Here is an 11,143-nt window from a genome sequence, read left to right on the forward strand (position 1 = left end):
TGAGCAGTGCCAGAAACTCATCGACTCCATGCCACGCCGCATTAACGCAGTAATTGAGGCAAAAGGAGCTCCAACCAAGTATTGAGTTTTGTACATGCTCATATTTTTCATTTTCATACTTTTCAGTTGGCCAACATTTCTAAAAATCCCTTTTTTGTATTAGCCTTAAGTAATATTCTAATTTTGTGACACACGGAATTTTGGATTTTCATTTGTTGCCACTTCAAATCATCAAAATGAAATGAAATAAACATTTGAATGCATCAGTCTGTGTGCAATGAATAAATATAATGTACAAGTTACACCTTTTGAATGCAATTACTGAAATAAATCAAGTTTTTCAAAATATTCTAATTTACTGGCTTTTACCTGTATACATTGACAGAGACAGCGTAGAACATTCGGATCGCCCCGCTAAGATGCCGACCGAAACCCTCTCCCCTCTTAAATCTCTCTAGTCAAAACACATGCACATTATCTCTCGAGTCAAAACACATTCCAAAGCTTCAAGGTTAACACACACACAGTTTACTTGCAGACAAACCGAAAGAGAACAAACGGAAAAACACGAGCTGTTTTCAAATATGACTATGAAATAAAAGAAGTAACACTTAAATTCGGATATATGAAAATATCTGCCTCCGACAGTGGCCAAATACTTTTGTCAATATAGTGTATGTATAATCAATGTTGTATCAATGTCTTCTGCCTGAATTTATTTGTTTTCTTGAATACTTTAATATTGGTATCATATGTGTAATGTCATTTTGTTGTAGTTGTAAACAAAGAAAAAAAAAAGTATGATACGGATACACGTCAAAATGCTAAATATTGGCGCTGATAATTAGGGCTGAAACGACGCGTCGACGTAGTCGACGTCATCGGTTACGTAAATACGTCGACGCCGTTTTTGTGCTTCGACGCGTCGCATATTTACGTCACACTACCGTCATGGCGGAGCGCAAAGCAGACGATGCGAGCGGTGCGAGCGAGGGGAAAAAAGCACGCCAAAAGTCGTCAAAAGTGTGGGAGTATTTCAATAAACGGCCTAAGAAGAAACGCTACTTTTACTCCGCTACTTTTATCTACATTCAGCTCGCTACTCGCTACTAATTTTTATGTGTATATATATATGTGTGTGTGTGTGTGTGTATATATATATATGTGTGTGTGTGTGTGTGTGTGTGTGTGTGTGTGTGTGTGTGTGTGTGTGTGTGTGTGTGTGTGTGTGTGTGTGTATATATATATATATATATATATATATATATATATATGTGTATATATATATATATATATATGTATATATATGTGTGTATGTTACTCATCAGTTACTCAGTACTTGAGTAGTTTTTTCACAATATACTTTTTACTTTTACTCAAGTAAATATTTGGGTGACTACTCCTTACTTTTACTTGAGTAATAAATCTCTAAAGTAACAGTACTCTTACTTGAGTACAATTTCTGGCTACTCTACCCACCTCTGCTAATAATGTTGTTGTATGCACAACGGCTATAAACGAACATTTGAAAAGAAAACACCCGACAGCGTTCTTGCCATCACCATCAACTAGTCAATCGTCCGCGTGCGTATACGTTGTCATCATTACACAAAAACATGAATGTGTCATTTGTATCTGCGTTGTAAATTCATAAACTAAAACACTGTTTCGCTCTGAGAGGCGCGTTTGGCGTGCCTGTTCAGTGTTTACAAAGACGCGCTCCTCTTTAACGCTAACGTTAATTAGTTGTGCAAATACCTTTTACAACATTAACAGTTACATATACTATGTACAAACCAACAATTAACTTTCACTTTAATCATACTATCATTGTTGTGTTATTAAGCAAAATAAGCAATACTTTTACTTTTGTTGAAATGTTTACACTGTTACAGAATATTTCGTTTTGCACTTTTTTGTATTGGATGTTTATCTTTATTTTTGCACATTTTAGCAAATAAGCAATACTTTTACTTTTGAAATGCTTATACTATTGCAGAATATTAAGATTTGCACTGGATGTTTACTTTTTTATTTGCACATTAAAAAGCAAATAAGCTACTTTTAATTTTGTTAAATGTTAAAAGTTTTAAATGTTTACATTGTTACAGAATATTTTGTCAGGTTGTTGTCAATGTTGACTGAGTGGCCATACTTTTTTTTTTGTAAATAAAAGCCATGCCTTTTGAAAAAACTGGCCTACATTTATTTTTTCATCTTCATTTTAAATTAAAAAATAATCAGTAAAAGGAAAAATTATCTATAGATTAATCGAAAAAATAATCTATAGATTAACCGATTAATCGAAAAAAATAATTATAGATTAATCGATAGAAAAATAATCGTTAGCTGCAGCCTTACTGATAATCGACTTTGGTGACAATGTGTGGACCTGGAACTATGACATCATAGCAGGGTGACTTGACTGTTCACATCTTTTTAGTAAAGACCGTAAAGATGAACTGGCCTCCAAGGCTTCTTGATCTATTTCAAGCTGGACCAATTAATAAACCTGGAAAGCAATTTAAGTGTCGGAACAAAGTGATCTCCAGGTTTGTGCGGCATTAATGAAAAGCCAAGAGTTCAATCCGAACCATTGCTAGTGAGGAAAAGAGCAAAAGGGTTATTATGTCTCTACAAATCTCAGAGAATACTTTCACGCGGCACAAATGAAGGCGCCGGTTTTTTTTTCTGCGTGACGCAACTTGTGGGAAAAAGCTTTCTTAAACAATGCTTTTCAACGCTGACCTGCCATACTTTTCTCTTTTTTTTTTTCTAGACAATGAGCCAACCTGCTTTGCATGCACAGTTTGGAGCTGCCCCGCTAAGGTAATACTAGTCTTTATACACTGAATTTCTTAGTATATTAAGTAACATGATCACTGGAAGACGAGGCTAAGGAAGGACAAGTCAGGAGCAGGCACGCTAACCGCTAAGCTAGCTTGAAAACAACACAAATGACTGTTTTGTAAAGTTTATTTTCACAAAATCGTCGTTTTTGGTTCATGTTCACAGGCTGTTTAGCAGAGTGGAAAGATAGATAAAGTTTTGTAGTTTTTTGCTTTTTTATTGACTTTCTAATGATGTTGTTTTGCTCAAACAATTGTATGTAATAAAATATAATAATGATGAAAATAATATATTTTATTTGTAAAAAGCATTGAGTTAAAAAAAAAAAAAAAAGATAATAAAAAATTTAAAAAAATAAAAACCAGAACAGCCAAATAGCTAAAACTAGTATGCATGTATCTAAAAAAAAAAGCCTTTTTTTTTTATTTTTAAAAAGAAGGGTTTTTAAGCCTTTTTTAAAAGCATCCACCGTCTGTGGTGCCCTCAGGTGGTCAGGGAGAGCGTTCCACAGACTGGGAGCGGCGGAGCAGAAAGCCCGGTCTCCCGTTGTTCGTAGCATTGTCCTCGGAGGTTGGGTTAGGGTTAGCGGAGGTGTCGTGTGGAGGATTTGGGGGTGAGTAGTTCTTTGAGGTACCGGGGGGCATTTCCATGGAGGCACTGGTGGGTTAGTAGGGAGACTTTGAATTCAAACCTGAGTGGAACAGGAAGCCAGCGAAGGGATTTGAGAACCGGCGTGATGTGTATGTAATAAAAGATAATAATAATAATAGACTTTATTTGTAAAAAGCACTTAAAATTGAGTAAACAACCTCAAAGTGCTACAGTGTATTAAAAAAAAAAAAAGATAATAAAAAAAAATAAAAAAATAAAAACAGCTAGCAAATAGCTAAAACTAGTATGCATACATCTAAAAAAAGGCTTTTTTAAAAAGAAGGGTTTTTAAGCCTTTTTTAAAAGCATCCACCGTCTGTGGTGCCCTCAGGTGGTCAGGGAGAGCGTTCCACATACTGTGGAATAGCTACCGTATTTTCCGGACTATGGGGCGCAACCCACTAAATCAGGCCTGGGCAATTATTTTGACTCGGAGGTGCCAAATTTAGAGCAAAAAATGTGTCTGGGGGCCAGTATATCTGATCTTTAGAAACACTAATACAAAACCTCATAATTATGTCTGATTGAATGCTAAAAACGTCATGACAGATCACCTTAAAAAACGGAATGTATTTTTTTAATTTTTTTTTGTTTACTGAATGAGACACCCAGAATGTACATGACAATAAAGAATGTGGTATTTACAATATTAACTATGCATGATAAAACACTGAATATTGACAACATTTGAACGTCACACCCCTGCTCGATCGACCTATTTACAATCAAGTGAGCAACAAAAATGCAACAAACGCAGCGAAATATGAAAGTGAAAGGTAAATAAAATAAACACACCTACAATCTGATATACAGTTGTGCTCGTAGGTTTACATACCCTGGGAGAATTGATGATTTATTGGCCATTCTTCAGAGAATCTGAATGATAACACAAAAACCTTTCTTCCACTCATGCTTAATGGTCGTGTGAAGCTATTTATTGGCAAACAACCGTGTTTACTCTTTTTAAATCAAAACGACAAAAGAAAGTACCCAAATGACCCTGATCAAAAGTTTGAACTTGAAGAGAAATGGGCTGCATGGTCGAGTCGCCAGAAGAAAGCCATCACTCCAAATGACTTTGTTCCAGGAGTTTTGAGGCTTGTCTCTGTGCTGTTTGGCGTAATGTAAGCGGGATACTTTGTGACATTCGTGTAGAAATGGCTTTCTTCTGGCGACCCGACCATGCAGCCCATTTTTCTTCGAGTGCCTCCTTATTTTTCAGAGAGTCCTGTATTTCAACGGGAGTTATTTGTGGATTTTTCTTCGCATCTCGAACAATTTTCCTGGCTGTTGTGGCTGAAATCTTTGCTGGTCTACCGGAATCCCTCATTTTCCACTTCTTAATCAGCGTTTGAACACTGCTGATTGGCATTCTCAATTCCTTGGATAACTTTTTATACCCCTTTCCTGTTTTATGCAGTTTAATTACCTTTTCTCGCAGATCCCTTTGTTCGAGATGCGAAGAAAAATCCACAAATAACTCCAGTTGAAATACAGGACTCTCTGAAAATTGTGGTGTGGCTGTTTCAAGATGCACAAAAAAGGGGGCACTTGAAGAGAAATGGGCTGCATGGTCGAGTCGCCAGAAGAAAGCCATTTCTACACAAATGTCACAAAGTATCCCGCTTACATTACGCCAAACAGCACAGAGACAAGCCTCAACAAGCCTCAAAACTCCTGGAACAAAGTCATTTAGAGTGATGGCTTTCTTCTGGCGACTCGACCATGCAGCCCATTTCTCTTCGAGTGCCTCCTTATTGTGCATCTTGAAACAGCCACACCACAATTTTTCAGAGAGTCCTGTATTTCAACGGGAGTTATTTGTGGATTTTTCTTCGCATCTCGAACAATTTTCCTGGCTGTTGTGGCTGAAATCTGTGCTGGTCTACCGGAATCCCTCATTTTACACTTCCTAATCAGTGTTTGAACACTGCTGATTGGCATTCTCAATTCCTTGGATATCTTTTTATACCCCTTTCCTGTTTTATGCAGTTCAATTACCTTTTCTCGCAGATCCCTTTGTTCGAGATGCGAAGAAAAATCCACAAATAACTCCAGTTGAAATACAGGACTCTCTGAAAAATTGTGGTGTGGCTGTTTCAAGATGCACAAAAAAGGGGGCACTTGAAGAGAAATGGGCTGCATGGTCGAGTCGCCAGAAGAAAGCCATTTCTACACAAATGTCACAAAGTATCCCGCTTACATTACGCCAAACAGCACAGAGACAAGCCTCAAAACTCCTGGAACAAAGTCATTTGGAGTGATGGCTTTCTTCTGGCGACTCGACCATGCAGCCCATTTCTCTTCAAGTGCCTCCTTATTGTGCATCTTGAAACAGCCACACCACAATTTTTCAGAGAGTCCTGTATTTCAACTGGAGTTATTTGTGGAGTTTTCTTCGCATCTCGAACAATTTTCCTGGCTGTTGTGGCTGAAATCTTTGCTGGTCTACCGGAATCCCTCATTTTCCACTTCTTAATCAGCGTTTGAACGCTGCTGATTGGCATTCTCAATTCCTTGGATATCTTTTTATACCCCTTTCCTGTTTTATGCAGTTCAATTACCTTTTCTCGCAGATCCTTTGACAATTCTTTTGCCTTCCCCATGACTCAGGTTTCAGAAACATGTGTGCAGCACTGGATGAAAGATGCAATGGTCTGTCAGAAGACCAGAAACTCACTGACCTTTTATACACACACATTTATTACAAACAAATTACTTTGTTCCAGAAGTTTTGAGGCTTGTCTCTGTGCTGTTTGGCGTAATGCAAGCGGGATACTTTGTGACATTTGTGTAGAAATGGCTTTCTTCTGGCGACTCGACCATGCAGCCCATTTCTCTTCAAGTGCCTCCTTATTGTGCATCTTGAAACAGCCACACCACAATTTTTCAGAGAGTCCTGTATTTCAACGGGAGTTATTTGTGGATTTTTCTTCGCATCTCGAACAATTTCCCTGGCTGTTGTGGCTGAAATCTTTGCTGGTCTACCGGAATCCCTCATTTTCCACTTCTTTATCAGCGTTTGAACACTGCTGATTGGCATTCTCAATTCCTTGGATATCTTTTTATACCCCTTTCCTGTTTTATGCAGTTCAATTACCTTTTCTCGCAGATCCTTTGACAATTCTTTTGCCTTCCCCATGACTCAGGTTTCAGAAACATGTGTGCAGCACTGGATGAAAAATGCAATGGTCTGTCAGAAGCCCAGAAACTCACTGACCTTTTATACACACACATTAATTACAAACAAATGACTTTGTTCCAGAAGTTTTGAGGCTTGTCTCTGTGCTGTTTGGCGTAATGCAAGCGGGATACTTTGTGACATTTGTGTAGAAATGGCTTTCTTCTGGCGACTCGACCATGCAGCCCATTTCTCTTCAAGTGCCTCCTTATTGTGAATCTTGAAACAGCCACACCACCATTTTTCAGAGAGTCCTGTATTTCAACTGGAGTTATTTGTGGATTTTTCTTCGCATCTCGAACAATTTTCTTGGCTGTTGTGGCTGAAATCTTTGCTGGTCTACCTGAATCCCTCATTTTCCACTTCTTAATCAGCGTTTGAACACTGCTGATTGGCATTCTCAATTCCTTGGATATCTTTTTATACCCCTTTCCTGTTTTATCCAGTTCAATGACCTTTTCTCGCAGATCCCTTTGATTGAAAAATTGTGGTGTGGCTGTTTCAAGATGCACAAAAAAGGGGGCACTTGAAGATAAATGGGCTGCATGGTCGAGTCGCCAGAAGAAAGCCATTTCTACACAAATGTCACAAAGTATCCCGCTTACATTACGCCAAACAGCACAGAGACAAGCCTCAAAACTCCTGGAACAAAGTCATTTGGAGTGATGGCTTTCTTCTGGCGACTCGACCATGCAGCCCATTTCTCTTCAAGTGCCTCCTTATTGTGCATCTTGAAACAGCCACACCACAATTTTTCAGAGAGTCCTGTATTTCAACTGGAGTTATTTGTGGATTTTTCTTCGCATCTCGAACAATTTTCCTGGCTGTTGTGGCTGAAATCTTTGCTGGTCTACCTGAATCCCTCATTTTCCACCTCTTAATCAGCGTTTGAACACTGCTGATTGGCATTCTCAATTCCTTGGATAACTTTTTATACCCCTTTCCTGTTTTATGCAGTTCAATGACCTTTTCTCGCAGATCCCTTTGACAATTCTTTTGCCTTCCCCATGACTCAGGTTTCAGAAACATGTGTGCAGCACTGGATGAAAGATGCAATGGTCTGTCAGAAGACCAGAAACTCACTGACCTTTTATACACACACATTAATTACAAACAAATTACTTTGTTCCAGAAGTTTTGAGGCTTGTCTCTGTGCTGTTTGGCGTAATGGAAGCGGGATACTTTGTGACATTTGTGTAGAAATGGCTTTCTTCTGGCGACTCGACCATGCAGCCCATTTCTCTTCAAGTGCCTCCTTATTGTGCATCTTGAAACAGCCACACCACAATTTTTCAGAGAGTCCTGTATTTCAACGGGAGTTATTTGTGGATTTTTCTTCGCATCTCGAACAATTTTCCTGGCTGTTGTGGCTGAAATCTTTGCTGGTCTACTGGAATCCCTCATTTTCCACTTCTTAATCAGCGTTTGAACACTGCTGATTGGCATTCTCAATTCCTTGGATATCTTTTTATACCCCTTTCCTGTTTTATGCAGTTCAATTACCTTTTCTCGCAGATCCTTTGACAATTCTTTTGCCTTCCCCATGACTCAGGTTTCAGAAACATGTGTGCAGCACTGGATGAAAGATGCAATGGTCTGTCAGAAGCCCAGAAACTCACTGACCTTTTATACACACACATTAATTACAAACAAATGACTTTGTTCCAGAAGTTTTGAGGCTTGTCTCTGTGCTGTTTGGCGTAATGCAAGCGGGATACTTTGTGACATTTGTGTAGAAATGGCTTTCTTCTGGCGACTCGACCATGCAGCCCATTTCTCTTCAAGTGCCTCCTTATTGTGAATCTTGAAACAGCCACACCACCATTTTTCAGAGAGTCCTGTATTTCAACTGGAGTTATTTGTGGATTTTTCTTCGCATCTCGAACAATTTTCTTGGCTGTTGTGGCTGAAATCTTTGCTGGTCTACCTGAATCCCTCATTTTCCACTTCTTAATCAGCGTTTGAACACTGCTGATTGGCATTCTCAATTCCTTGGATATCTTTTTATACCCCTTTCCTGTTTTATCCAGTTCAATTACCTTTTCTCGCAGATCCCTTTGTTCGAGATGCGAAGAAAAATCCACAAATAACTCCAGTTGAAATACAGGACTCTCTGAAACATTGTGGTGTGGCTGTTTCAAGATGCACAATAAGGGGGCACTTGAAGAGAAATGGGCTGCATGGTCGAGTCGCCAGAAGAAAGCCATTTCTACACAAATGTCACAAAGTATCCCGCTTACATTACGCCAAACAGCACAGAGACAAGCCTCAAAACTCCTGGAACAAAGTCACTTGGAGTGATGGCTTTCTTCTGGCGACTCGACCATGCAGCCCATTTCTCTTCAAGTTCAAACTTTTGATCAGGGTCATTTGGGTACTTTCTTTTGTCATTTTGATTGAAAAAGAGTAAACACAGTTGTTTGCCAATAAATAGCTTCACACAACCATTAAGCATGAGTGGAAGAAAGGTTTTTGTGTTATCATTCATATTCTCTGAAGAATGGCTAAGAAATCATACTCATCAAACTTATGAGCACGACTGTATACAATATATCACTAAGCTTTAGAACTTTCTTGTAAAAATCTCCTCCCGCATCTGTCCCTGACACAGGCATTTAAGGCTGGCCTCTGTGGAAACGCTCCCCACCCACACTGCTTGGTGCCTCGTCTGAGCTGCCGTGACTTACATTACCATAGTAACTAATTAGATGATTATAGTAACTAGTATATCATGCAAAAGCACAGGTTCTAACCATTGAAATATTTTGTATAGTTCAAGACTTAGTCATTAGAAAACATCATCACTGCACATCATCTTAAAGATCTAAAAAAATTATTTGGGAATGTCCAGCGGGCCAGATTGAAAAGCTTAATGGGCCTTAATTTGCCCAGGTCTGCACTAAATTGTAGGAAAAAACAAACAAAAAACATTTCCATATACCGTATTTTCCGCACCATAAGGCGCCCTGGGTTATAAGCCGCGCCTTCAATGAACGGCATATTTCAAAACTTTGTCCACCTATAAGCCGCCCCGTGTTGTAAGCCGCATCTAACTGCGCTAAAGGAATGTCAAAAAAACAGTCAAATAGGTCAGTCAAACTTTAATAATATATTAAAACCAGCATGATGTGGGCGCGCATGGAGTCGTATATCAACATGGACGAAGCTGCGTGAAAAAAGCCACCCGGCCTCTTCGCGTAAACTTAAACTTACCTTAACCACTCGCTCATCTTTTCTTCATCCATCCCTTCGAGTTAGCTTTTATGATGACGCCGGCTGGAAAGGTCTCTTTTGGCAAGGTCTTCCTTTTGAATATCACCATGGGTGGAAGTTTCTGGCCATTAGCATGGCAAGCTAGAACCACAGTGAAGGATGACTTCTCATTCCCTGTGGTGCGAATATTCACCGTACGTGCTCCCGTTGTATCCACAGTGCGGTTCACAGGAATATCAGTTGCTGTGAAATAGTAATCCGTGTGCGGATGGAGAGATTGCGTCTTTTCATGAACCGGATCCCTGTCGCTTTGTAGGAGCCATTTTGTGGTCTTTACAGATGTAAACACACAAAGGAAATGAAACGGTAATATCCGCGCGCTTTTTCTTCTTCTACGCGGGCGGGTGGTTGCTTACAGTAGAAGAAGAAGCGCTTCCTGTTCTATGGGGGCGGGTGCTTACCTTGGCGGTTGCTTGCGTAGAAGAAGAAGCGCTTCCTGTTCTACCGGGAAAAAAGATGGCGGCTGTTTACCGAAGTTGCGAGACCGAAACTTTATGAAAATGAATCTTAATATTTATCCATATATAAAGCGCACCGGGTTATAAGGCGCACTGTCAGCTTTTGAGAAAATTTGTGGTTTTTAGGTGCGCCTTATAGTGCGGAAAATACGGTATTAGCCGCACCGATAAGTTGCGGATATAACATTGTGAAATGAGTTATTTACACAAAGATTTTACAAATGTTTTTTTTTACTATTCCTAATTCCCAAACAGTGTCTGTAACACGGCAGTAAAACGGCTGAACAGACAAAACAGAAGTCATCGTCATGGACCCACTGGCTGCGGAAGCCAGCTCTCCGATCAGGTAAACAGACTCAATCCATGGTGTTTTGGGGAAATATTCCATATTTTTAAAAACTGGGTTTTATTTGGGCGGAAAAAAAGGGCTTAAAACATAAAAAATAAGGCTTTATGGCAACGGCTAGTTCTGATGTAGATCTATAGATATTTTAGTGTTGAAAGTAGAAAAAACTTAACTGACTGAAACCCTTTTGGGGGTTATTGTTCACCAAAATTGAGGGTCGCTCTAAGGGTTACATTTTGAAAATGAAAAAGAAGTCATCAGGGATGTTAAAAAAGGTCTTCACTAACAAAACAATACTCTTTTATCGCGGTTATCAGCCATGTTTGTTGTTTAACTGCAATAAAACGCTCCGTGTGTGTTTAGTACTTCCCACGTCCCTTGAAT

General features: G+C 39.3%; 1 long non-coding RNA gene across 1 annotated transcript in view; it reads left to right on the forward strand.

Moving 5' to 3' along the window:
• LOC133617341 (uncharacterized) overlaps nucleotides 1–10,775 on the forward strand; it is a 27,057-nt gene extending 16,282 nt beyond the window's left edge. Inside the window, exons 3-4 of the long non-coding RNA XR_009816980.1 lie at nucleotides 2,780–2,829; nucleotides 10,669–10,775. This is a non-coding gene — a long non-coding RNA (uncharacterized lncRNA). The remainder of the gene's footprint in view (nucleotides 1–2,779; nucleotides 2,830–10,668) is intronic.
• Nucleotides 10,776–11,143: the final 368 nt, after the last annotated feature.

The sequence above is a fragment of the Nerophis lumbriciformis genome, linkage group LG16 (assembly GCF_033978685.3).
Source record: "Nerophis lumbriciformis linkage group LG16, RoL_Nlum_v2.1, whole genome shotgun sequence".
In the NCBI taxonomy this organism is placed as follows: domain Eukaryota; kingdom Metazoa; phylum Chordata; class Actinopteri; order Syngnathiformes; family Syngnathidae; genus Nerophis; species Nerophis lumbriciformis.